The sequence below is a fragment of the Struthio camelus genome, chromosome 32 (assembly GCF_040807025.1).
Source record: "Struthio camelus isolate bStrCam1 chromosome 32, bStrCam1.hap1, whole genome shotgun sequence".
NCBI lineage: Eukaryota > Metazoa > Chordata > Aves > Struthioniformes > Struthionidae > Struthio > Struthio camelus.
In genome coordinates, this window is record NC_090973.1 from 4,041,463 (window position 1) to 4,053,792 (window position 12,330).

General features: G+C 61.0%; 1 pseudogene; it reads right to left on the minus strand.

Moving 5' to 3' along the window:
* Positions 1–856: 856 nt before the first annotated feature.
* Positions 857–11,815, minus strand: LOC138063536 (antigen WC1.1-like; annotated as a pseudogene).
* Positions 11,816–12,330: the final 515 nt, after the last annotated feature.

Consider the following 12,330-nt stretch of genomic DNA (forward strand, 5'->3'; position numbering starts at 1 on the left):
TGGCATCAGCTTTAGGGATGGACATGAAATGTTTTCTGCCATCAAAATATGCCCTTATGAGCAGCCTCGGGGATGGGCCCGTCCCGAGGCTGGGGGCTGATCCATGACTTTGGGCTGGAGCCCGCGTGTTGGGGTGATCCCTTCTCCAGTCCCCTGCCCTCTTCCTCTTCTGCCTCCTGCCCTGCTGAAGGAAACGTCCCTTCCCACCACTGCCTGCTCCTGTCCCCTGCACCCTGCACACAGATATTCCCCTGCACAGACCCAACCTGGCACCCCAGGCGAGGCAGCTCCTTCTCCTGCCCCCACAGCCCAGCAGCAGGAGGGCAGAGGGGTGGGGGTGGACGGGAGCAGGAGGGGGGTCCCAGAGCTGCCCAGGGCCCTGGTGCTGCCTGCCGGGAAGGAGCCAGCTCTGGGCTGTGCCAGGAGTGCTCGGGGGTCCATGAGGGCTGCGGGAACCAGGAGCAGCCCCTGGAAACAGGAGTCCCTGCAGAGCCAGAGGAGGGGAAATCCCAGCCCCAGGCACCCAAACAACCTGCTCTGTGCCATGTGCTGGGGCAGCGGGAAGCAGAGCTGCCTCCCAACCGCTGTGGGGAGGGGATCCCTGGGCAATGAGCCCTCTGGGGCTGGCTGGGGTGTTCAGGGCCCTGCTGTCACCTCCAGGCTCACTCCTGTGGGGCCGCAGAGTAGGGCTAACCCTGTCACTGCAGCTCTGTGGTGGCCACCATGCCTTGGGACAGGGAGGCCCAGGCAGAGGCCCTGGGAAAAGAGCAAGCGGGGGCACTCCCGGGGTGAGGAGACTGGACCTCGCTGCCTAGAGGGGCATTACGGGACCCTGCATTACAGGACCCTGCGGAGAGACCCACTTTGGCTGGAAACTCTTGTGTGTGGTTGCAGGATGGAAATGTCTCTGCCAGCAGGAATATCCCCCAGCTGGGCTGCTCACTATTCCCACCCTCCAGGGACCATGGGCGCTTGCAGGCACACAGCCTGTCTCAGAGCCTGCTGCTCCCGAGACGTGCCCCTTCCCTGCTGCAGTTTCTTGGTGCTTTGCTCTCCCTGATCAGCCTCAAGGAGACACCCCAACACGTGGGGAGGGAAGCACCAGCTCTGGAGCAAACTCCCAAATGGTTTTAATAAGAACAAATAATACCAATGCATGGCATAAAAGTAGAGACATGAAAATAGAAAAAAAAATGCTCTAATAGAAAAGTTTCTAACACCAGTGGGAGAAGGGAGTCTGGTGTCTGGCACTCAGGGCTCTCCCAGCTGCACAGACCTCTCTTCGGTCCCAGGAGCTCCCAACCGCATGGCAGAGGTGGGCTCCCCTGGCCCTGGGCTCGGGGACCTTTTGGCACCAGGGTCCAGTCTCACAGCCTTGGTGTCCTCATGGGGATGTGCCAGAGATGCCTCTTCAGCATCATCGTACCCCGTGTCCATGGGGGGCAGGGATAGGGCAGCTCTCTCGGCTCCGGGGGCCCTGTAACTTTCGCGGGAGTGCAGGCTCTCCCCTGGAAGCAGCAAGGTCGATGTGTTTCAGTTGGCCCCGTGCGTGTGCCCCTCCTGGGCTGTAAATCCCCTTCCTCCCCCTCCTCTCACTTCCCCGGGATTTTCAGCCTGTTATCTCACCCCAGTTTCCCCACTAGGAAAACTCCTGGGGCAGGTTCCCTCCCCATCCCGGCAGGTCGAGCTCTCAGAGTGCAGCGACTCTTCGGGCTCCACGGACGGCACCCCAGGCCCCAGCCCCACTGTGTTTCCCCCTCACCTCTCTGGGCCTCCCCAGGTCCAACTCCCTCCTCCGCTTCCCTAGGTGCTTCCCAATCTCCCTGCCCAGGAACAAGATCCTCCCCAGGGTCAGAGACTTCCCTGGCATCATCATAGCCGTCTGCTGGGTCACCTCTGGGCAGAACAGGGACATCTGAAAGGAGAGGGGAGCAGGTGGCAATGAGAAGAGCCCTCCCGCAGAGCAGAGGAAGCAAGGGCGTGCAGGAACGAGGAGGGGCTGAGACGGTGTTGGTGGGGTCACAGGAGATCCAGCATCCTGCTCACCTCCCCTGGGGTCGCAGGAGCGTGTGTGTGACAGCAGGGACCCCTCTCGCCCAGCCGCAGGGTTGGCAGTGCCAGGCTCTGCACCAGAGCTGGCTGTGGAGACTCCCTGTGTGCTCGGGGAGATGCCGGTGCCTTGCGGCTCGGCTCCTTGGGGCGAGCTTGGGGCCTGCTGGAGGCAGGGACAGGTCAAGCCCAGGAATTCCCCCTGTGACCCCGTAGGGCACAGGGCTGCAGGCACCCAGCTCAGATGGGCACGTCTGACCCTCGCCCGCTCTGTACGGCTCTGGAGACGCTCCCGAGGGCGATTCCTCCCCACCCCGATGGTGACATTCAGTGACACTGCTGCTGGTCACACAGCTACAGGGAGGAGAGACCGACCTTTCCTCTGTCTCCCCCTCCATTACCTGGTGCTGACCCAGGACCATCCTCCTCCTCACTGTCTCTAGGCTCGGGTTGCAGCTTGGTCAGGGACCTCTCTGAAGAGGAGCCTGGCAAGAGGAGCAGCAGGTGTTATCGGAGTGAGCCCTGATGACCCTGCTCATGGCCAGTGCTGCTGGGGATGGGCACCCACACAGCAGGGACTGCACGGGGAGGAGGGCTCAGGGACTCCTCCTGCTCCCATGGGACAACCTCATCTCAAAGAGCCTTTCCAAGCTGCCCGGGAACAGCCCCCTCCCTCACCCACCAGGCACAACCTCGGGGTGCAGTGGGGCAGGCAGGGAGGCGCTGTGCCCTGGGCTGGGACAGGCAGAGCTGGTGGGGAGGCAGCTCCTCTCCTGAGCCCAGCACTGCGCTGCTCTCCCCTCAGACCCCCATGGCCCAGCGCTGCAGGGATCGCTGGCCTGGGGGCTGCCAAGGTCCTGCCCTGGGTCAAGGCCAGGGGAAAGGGCCCTGCAGACGTGCTCCCTCCCACGAGGGACCCACACTGACCTGAGTGACTGAACTGCGCCTCCTTCTCCCACGCCCAGCTGTAGTCGATCTCCTGGTACACGGCCTCAGAGAAGGGCTCCAGGGACCTCCTGGAGCCTGAGACAGAGGCAGGGTTGGCACAGGGACATGGGGACAGGAGATCAGACCCCGACGCAGTCACCCAGCCCTTTCCCCTGGGCTAGCCCAGGACTGACCTCACAGCCCAACCCCACTGCTCTGTCTAGGCACCACAGCCACGTCCCCAGTGACAACAGCATCCCTGGGGAGATGGCCTGGGGCAATGTCACCCTCATGCTATCTCTTCAGAGACAGCCCCATGCCCCTTTTGGCCCAGGGTCTGGTCCCTGGTCTGACCCTGGAGCAACTCCTAAGTCTCCTCTCCCCAGGGAGCTCCCCTCTCTCTGCCAGACGGGCCCATAGCATGGCCCCTGCCCCACCACGGGTGGACAAGGCTGGATGGAGGGAGCAGCCCAAGGACTGGACACCCACACCGAGAGATCCCCCTGCCCTGCGCTCCTCCCGGCACCACTCCTGCCCCACAGCCTCCCCTCCAGCGCTGCCCAGAGCACGGCCAGCAGCATCCTCAGATGTCTTTTGCTGCTCCCATCTCCCCCAGCCCCTTGCTGCAATCTATCTCCTCACTCATCACCATCTCCTCCCAGGTTTGGGCTCTCTCCTCTCCTGGTTGCTGGTGTCCCACAGCCAGACAGTGAAGGGACAGGGAATAGGACAGGAGGCAGCACCCCTACCCCAGCTCCGTTTGTGCCCCTCATGGACAACCTACAGCACCCGTGGGGCTGCCAAGAGGCATCGTCCACCCTGCGACCAATGAGGAAGGACCCACCTCTGCGCTGAGCCCTGGCACTTTGCACTTGCCCCACCAGGAGGGCCAGGAGCAGGCAGAGCAGGGCCCCCAGGATGATGCAGATGACAACAGGCACCGAGACTCTCCCGCTCTCCCTTGCACGGACCTGGGTAGCATCTGCATGGGCAAGGACATGGACGAGGCAGCCTCTGGCCTGGGGGAGGTAGGGGCCCAGGGACACCCCACTCCTGACCCTCCCACACATGGCAGCATGGGGAAGGGGCACAGGGGTGGGTCAGGGGCAACTCCACACTGCCGGGTGAATCACAGCCCTCCCCAAAGCCACCCACTCCCACCCCAGAGCCTCTTCTCTGTGGCTTCGCACCCCAGCACAGAGCCCCTTCCCTCGGGCTGCAGGTCACAGCCTGGCCCTCGGGAGATCAACCCCCAGGGAACAGGGGAGATTACCTGCTCGGAGGGGTGATGTTGTCATCATCCTGGGTGCTGCTGCAGAGCAGAGAGAGAGAGAGAGAGAGAGAGAAAAACATGCATTTGCGTGTGTGTGTGTGTGTGTGTGTGTGTCTGCAGATGTTCCCTACAAGTCCCATCTGAACTGTCCTTCTCTGGGTCCCCGTGAGAGGCCCAGGGCCCTCTACTCTGGGCCATGGGGACAACAGTACCAGCAGCCCAGGGGATGTGCCTGGGGGACGGGGCAGGCAGGTCCACTGCAGAGGCCTGACCTCCCCAGGGACATCCTTGCTCTGATGAGCTCTGGGGCCTTGTGAGGACCCAATTGGGAACATGTCACAAAAATGAGGGGGTGAAGTGCTGCACTTAACCAGAGCAATTCACAGAAGCATCTTCCTTGTGCTGGCAGGTATCACTGTCCCCAGGCGGGCCTGCTCAGCTGCTCAGCCAGATGGGACCCGTCCCCTCCCCAAACACAGCCTCCCCCATGACAGACATGGCAGGGCCACAGCCCAACTGCCTGCATGCAACCTCGGCGTCCTTCGTGCCCCAGGAGTCGTCGCATACTGTCCCCCAGGAGCCATGGTGCCAAACCTCCACTCTGCCTGAGCACCGGTCCTCTCCTCCCACGGCACGAATCTTCTCCATCTCTGGAAAAGGTAGAAACCCCCACATCACTGGGGCAGCTGGGAGAGCCTGGCCAGGGAAGAAGGACACACAGAGGAGCAGTACCTGTGCAGCTCGTAGAGTTGGGGCACTTGGCCACTGGGGCTGAGGAGGTTTCTGGTCATCTCCCTGCAGAAGGAAACACTGTGCTGAAGGGGCTGCTTCACGGGGGTCATGCAGGTGGGAGCAGGACTGACCTGTGCGTGAACCTCCCAGTGCCTCCTTGGTCATGGACACAGCTGAAACTCCCAGGAATGCAGTGTATAACAGTGCTGCATTCCAGGGCTACCCTTGACTGTTCACCCTCCAAGGGCTAATGACTAGCAATGGAGCAGACGGATGTTGCCAGAGGGGAGGCTTGTCTGAGCTCCGGTGCCAGCAGTGCCCTGGCCAGTGCTTGTTTCCTACAGAACCCTCAGCCACCAGGACTGGTTGCACTCTCTCCCTTCCCATTCCCTCAGCAAAACGCAGCCATGAGTGGGATGCTCTGCATGGACTTCCCAAGCTAATAGGTGGTTGTTTGGGCCCTCTCTACGGGCAACAGAGAGCAACAGGCACCTCCGGAAGTGTCCAAGGTAAGGTGGAAGAGGCACTGCCTGGAGGTGCCTCTGCCTCTGCCTCTCCTCGGGCTATGCAGGGAGCTCAGGACAGCTATTGCTGATGGAAGTGTGTCACTCTGAGAGCTGATGTTGTGTTTGTGTCACTGACAGCAGAACGGCCTGAAACGCAAAGTAAAAGCCACTCCAAGCTCTTTCTCTGCGTTGCACCTTGCTGAACAGGGAGCAAGACCTTGTGTGAGCCTTTGTGCCCAGGTAGCTCCAGCCTTACCACTGCAGGTGATGTGGGTCTCTTCTCATTGGTCATCGCATGACTGTGGGTTCCAGGGAGCAGAGGGGCACTGCCAAAAGGAGCTGTTTGTCTTCCCACACTCAACATGATCCAGCCATGTGGGGCCAGACACCCTGCCACTTGGAACATTTATTTCAATGGACCCTCCATCTCCACAGCCCAGCTCTTTGCACACCAGGGACACGGTGTCAGGAGTCATCGAGTTGGAACAAACACTGCCCCATGTCCCGTTGTAGAAAACCTGCAGGCGCCCAGAGCAGCCATCGCTGTTCTCCAGCCTCAGGGCCATGAACTCTGGAAGGAAAGGCACAAAGTTGGAGGGAACAAGCTGGTCCGGGGGTGAGGAGAGAGAAACCTAAAGCACCCCTGACAATGCCCCAGGTTATTCTGCAGCATCCATGGGCAGGAAGGGTTACTCCAAGAAGCAGGGACCCTTCTGGCTACCTCAGGGCTCAGAGAGGCAGAGGGCACTGCTGGCAAGTCACCCTTTCACCCAGGGAGCAGAGAGAAGTCCCTGAGGTGCAGCAGTGCCCTCCCCTCTAACCCTTGCGGACGGCTGGGCTCTCCCTATAACCCTCACGAGGTCCAATGGGGACAGTGCACAGGTGTCCCCAGGACGGGGGCAGGAAGGGGGCTCGGGGCAGCCAGGGGCAGTCTCGGCCATGCCCTGCTCTCCCCTCATCCCTACCTCCCCGGGCACCAGGCTCCCATCACCACTCCCAGCACAGACCTGAGCAGACGACTCCTGCGTCCTCTTTGTGCCTGCAGTTGTGCTGCCCCCAGCCCCCGTGAGGGCAGACCCAGAGAGCAGCTTCACCCCCGGAGCACTTCACATCGTCCAGCCAGATCTGCCCAGAGCCTCCCCCGAAATGAGCAGAGCTGGTCGCCTGCACAGCCACCCCACAGCCCAGCTGACGGCAAACGACGGTGGCGTCGGACAGGTCCCAGGAGTCATCGCAGACGGTCCCCCAGGTGCCCTGGTAGTAGATCTCCACTCTTCCAGCACAGCACCCTGTCCCATTCACCAGCCGGACCCGCCGGCTCCCTGCAGCCAGGAGAAACCCCGTTCGTCAGGCCTTACGGCACAGGGCAGTGCAGTGCTTCGGGAACTGTCAGAGCGACTCACCCGAGCAAACCACCCCCACATCCTCAGCAATTCCTGCTAGCACTGCCTCAGGCAGCGAGGTGTTGCAGAGGGTCAGGCGAGTCTCCTTCCCTGCACACTGGACCCTTCTCAGCCCCACAGGGCCCCTCCCTTGCTCCGGCTTTGGTGGGTTGTAGGCCTGCTCTGCCTCTCCGCACTGGAGCTGCCGGCACACCACGCTGGCATCGTTCATGTCCCACTGGTCATCCAGGACTCTGCTCCACGTCCCATGCAGGGGCATCTCCACTCGCCCATCACACCGGCTCCCTCCATCCATCAGCCGCAGGGATCCAGAAGGCCCTGCCCAGAGAGAGAGGGGGAATGCCCTGGACTCTCTGTGACACCGAGGAGCCCTGCACCCTGCCATGTGTCTCCCATTCCTGATGCCTTTGGACACCCTGGAGCTCGCCCATCCGTATCCAGCTCACAGTGAGGAGCTCAAGGATGGCAGTTTTCCAAGGGATTTGTTGTCTTTTTTCACTCTAATCATGCACAGGATGAACATGAGCCTTGCTCCGTCTCCACGCTGGGACTGACCCCTGCTGTGACACCCAGGGGAGAGCCCACACGTCTCTGCCCCTCCGCTTCCTCTTATGGATCGGGGACTGGGAGCTGGTGTCCTCAGCCGGAAGCAGAAGGAGGGGGTCTTTCTGACAAAACAGCATGAGTTTGGAATGCATACTGACAAGAAGCGAGGGCACATCCCAGCCCTGCTGTGCAGCTCAGCCTCAGGGACTGCTCCTGCCGGATGCACCCAGGGCAGCCCCTGCGGGCAGTGGGATCGCGGTCTGCAGCACTCTCTGCAGGTCTAGGATGGGGCTGTTTGCTAGAAGGAGGGAACTGTGTCCTGCAGCCTCATCCTGTGCCTGTGCTGCAGGAGGAGAGTAGAGGAGCCCAGGCCTCATGCTGGCCCCCGGTACTTGAACTGTCTGCCCTGGGGAGGCAGAGATGCCTCCTCTGTGCTCATTCCTCCTTTCTCACAAGGCAAAATGATCTGCCTGCAGGCAAAGCCCTTTGAACCCCTCCACTGGAAGCCAGGGCTTCTCCAGGAAGAAATTCAGTTTGTCATTGCTTTGGGTTGCTGTGTCACACACAAGGGGCAGGTTGAGTTAATCCTGCATTTTCCCTGAACTCACCTGAGCAAACAACACCAGCATCATTGTCATGTGAGCATGGGAAGGCCCCCAAGGCAGTCACAGGGCACTGTCCCAAATGGGATTCGGTCCCGTCACAGCGGAAGGTCTCTCTCCAGACAGGGCCAGTTCCTCTCCCAAAATGCCCTCCTCCAGGAACGGACTCAGCAAACCCACAATTGAGCTGATGACAGAGAACGTGCGCATCGGGGATGTCCCAGCGAGAGTCACAGAGGGTTCCCCAGGTCCCCAGCACCTGGATCTCCACCCGCCCCGAACACGCCGTGCTGCCATTCACCAGCCTGAATCCTGTGTATTCTGGGGAAAGAGGAGAAAAAGTGAGGAGGGCTTTGTGCTCTTGCACCCTCAGGTGTTCAAGGAGACGCCAAAGGGATAGCAGCCCTTTCTCCTCCTTCCACATCATTTTAAGATTGCAGACAATGACTCCACCCCTCCTGGACTCACACCACGCTGAGCACAGTCACTTCCCTCCTCCCCTACCCCACAGCACACAGCTCACAGGAGGCATTTCACACCTCCTCCCTGAATGCTCACGTGTGCAGGTGACACCAGCATCATTCGCGTGGGTGCAGGTCTGGTTGCTGAGGGACATCCTGGGGCAGGAGGAGAGGAGGGATTCATTCCCCACACACTGCAGCTCTTTGTCCCAGGTGGGACCGACCCCCTCTCCAAAGGGAGCTGCTCCAGGGACGGACAGGGCTGTGCCGCACTGCAGCTCCCTGCAGATAACATCGGCAGCTTTGAGATCAAAGTGTGAGTCACAGACTGTTCTCCACTGGTCTCCATCTCTGATCTCCACACGTCCTGAGCAGGGGCTGTCTCCTCCAACCAGCTGGACAAATCCTGGAAAAACCCACCGATGACAGGGAGCTCACAGAGGCTTCTGGCAGTTATATACCTGCCTCCCACATGATTTCCAAGGCAGCCACATCCAAAATGCTCCACAAACATCCCAGCAGCAGTTGTCAGTAGGTGTTGATGACACAAACCCCTCAGGGCCCCTTGCACCTCCTCTCACCCCCACACAGCACCCAGGACTAGTGACTATCCCAGACCCCACAGCTACAGGTGCTGCTCAAGGAAATGCTGCTGCCCCAGACGCCCAGCCCTGCCCAGCACAGGCACTGCAGCGCCTGGTCCAGGAAAATGGGCCCAGGTGTTCATGGCTGCTGCAGCCTGCTCAGCCCTCAGCCTCTGGGGAGCTCAGGGCCAGGCTAGGAACTTGTCTTGGAGCAGCCCAAAATGCAACCTGTTCCCAGGGGTGTCCTGGAGTGTTGGGGTGTCTGTGCAGGGAGACATGTCCCAGGCACAGAAATGGTGCAGCTGTAACCAGGTCAGTGTCTGGGCCAGCTGCCCCCTCTGACACGAGCCCGGGGAGGGGTGTCTTCAGGCAGGGCCACAGCGCGCTGCCTGGGGTGCATATGTCACAGGCCAGCGACCAGGCAGAGGAGCAGGGGACCTGTGTACAGCCCTGGCCCGACACCAGTGCACACTGCAAAAGCAGGAGCAGATGAGTGTCAGTGCATGCTGGCAAAGCCCTGTGGCATTGGGCAGTGTGGGGAGCTGGGGGCCAGCAGGAGTGGCTGGACAGTGGGTCAGCACTGCCTGGACAGGTTGCATTCCCCATGGGGCTGTGACAGCCCTGGGGACCCTACAAGGCTGGCCTGAGCATGCGGTGACATGGGAGGGAGCAGCTGACAGCCCTGCAGCCACCAAGCCCCGAGCCCGCATGGGACCAATTCTCGTGGGGCAGCCCTGGGCATGGGGTGCGAGGTGCTGCATTCCACCCTGCTCCTCTGCCCCAGGCCCTGCTCTTCTCCCCTCTGAAAAGCCCCTTCGGTTCAGCCGAGGGACTTGCATTGGTGAGGGGAATGATCCAAGGGGCCCCAGCCATCTCCTCCCATTCCCTGGCTGTGGGGTGCCGAGCAAGTCGTCCCTTGCATCTGGGGCATGGCCAGCATTGGCCCAGCATTTGGCCCAGCATTGCCAGCCAGGTCCTGGCAGAACTGGAGGAGATCAATGGAGACCAAGAGACCTCGCGGGGCAGGATGGGGGATTCATCTCCCAGCTTGAAGCACCGCCTGAGAGTGGGCTGAGCCCCCCAGGACCTTCACGAGGTCTGTGCAGCACTGCAGTGGGATCACCCGGGGCTTTCCCCAGGGACATCAGCAGCAACAGTCCCAGCTTGGCAGCCAGGATAGCCATGTCAGGGCCTCCTCTGGTACTCATGCGTTTCTCCTTCAGGGCACAGCCTGGTTAGTCCCCCGATCCCAGGCCCAACCCCAAAAGTGAGGCAATGTCTGACTCCTTACCTGAACAAATCACTCCAGCGTCCCAAGCATGAATGCAGTTATGTTCACCCCGACCGGCATGACTACACTCGGACAGGGCAGTCTCGGTGCCTTGACAGTCAAGACGTCTCAGCCAAATTGGGCCAGATCCTGGCCCAAAATATCCATATTGAGGGGCTTGGAGAGCAGATCCACAGCCCAGCTGCTTACAAACTACAGCAGCATCTTTCATGTCCCAGCCATCGGTACACACTGTCCCCCACTGGCCCTCGTGTTTCACCTCCACTCTCCCAGCACAGCGCCTGCCTCCAGCCTCCAGCCTCACCTCCGCAGAACCTTCAAACACAGACACGGGTCCTGTTAGGAGAGCACCCAGCCCCAGCACTGTGACTGTGCGACGTCCCCTGCCCAGGGTCGAGTCCCAGGCACCAGGGTGTGAGCCCTCTCCCCTCTGGGCTGTCCTGGGGCAATGTCGGGGTCCCTCCTCTCCCCACATGCTGCACTGGGCTGGGGGAAGCACAGAGCCTTTGGCACCTCCTCCCACCCCTCCACCTGGCCCATGACCACCTGAACACTGTGTCAGGCTCTGCACAGAGCACCCACTCCTCCCCAGACTGCTACCCCATGAACAGCCCTGAACCCCCAGCCTCCACACACACTGCTGCTCTCTTCAGAGCCCCCAGACCCCTGCCCCCAGCCTGCCCTAGGCACCACTCAACCTCACCCACCTCCCATAGGACTTTCCAGGTCCCCAGGGAGCACCAAGATGATCCCCATTATTCCTACCAGCCTATATCCCCCCTCGCCCCGGGCATGAATCCAGCCCCTGACCTTGGCCAGGGAAGGACACCTCTCTGCTGGGCTGTGGGTGTAGGCACCCTGGTCCCCTTCTCTCCGGGGGTGGGGGGGCAGGGGAATTGCCCCTCCTCAGGTGAGGGTCACCCCAACCACAGGGCAGTGAACAGCACAGAAACCCTCCGAGGCACTCCGGGGCTTGACTGTGCCCTAGGAATCACTGAGTGCTGCAGTCTACAGCTGACCCACTGCCAGCTCCAGGGACACAGCGCTGGGGGAACAAGGCATCCCAAAAGGGTGCCCAAGATCGGGTAGCTATAAACACACTTAGGCACCAGCTGCTGTAAGCACATGAGCCCTGGAAGCACAAATACCCTTCTCCCACCCACAGAAGCACAAGGAAACACACAGGGTGGATGGACTTGAGCACCTCGTGCCCCTTGTCTCACTGCTTTGTGGGATGAAACCCCTTTTCCAGAGGGATCCCGATGACCCCACTGGTGCCCGTTGGTCCCAGGGCCGTGGGACAAGGAAGCAGGCACTTACCCCTGCAGGGCTGCACCCAGAGGAGCAGCCACAGCACCTGAGGGACGAGGAGTCCCTCTGCCTCCATCCGCAGCCTCCTGCCCTGACGGCACTGCCCTGCTGCACCCCACTCCCTGCCGCAGCTGCCGGCGACTCACAAGGGACAACAAAGATGGGAGGGAAGTATATATCTGCAGGAGCTGGCCCAGCTGCAGGAGGAGCCAATCGAAGCAGCAGGCACCTTTTTAGACTTTATCTGGGGTTATCTCCCTTCTGACACAGCCCAGCCCTCCAATGAACTTCTCCAGCGCCATTCATGACCATATATGAGAGATGGCTCCGCTGCGGATGTCACGGTCGTTGCTCTGGGGCATCATCATAGGACTCACCCCAGTGGGACAGGGCAGCCTGTGGCAGGGAAATGGGCCTGTCACCCCTTGTACCCCAGTGTGGGGACTGGGAGCTTTGAGCATCTCATACGCTGTGTGTGCCCTAGCGCCCAAGGTGCGAGTGTCTGGCTGTCCCTGTGCCAAAGGGACTATGGAGCTGGGACTGCGCCTGGGACAGCTGTGTCAGGAAGGGAAGGAAACAGAAACAGCCCCTGACCCTGCTACAGCCCTGCTGTGCCAGGAGCAGCAGCAGTGAAAGGCCCCTTTG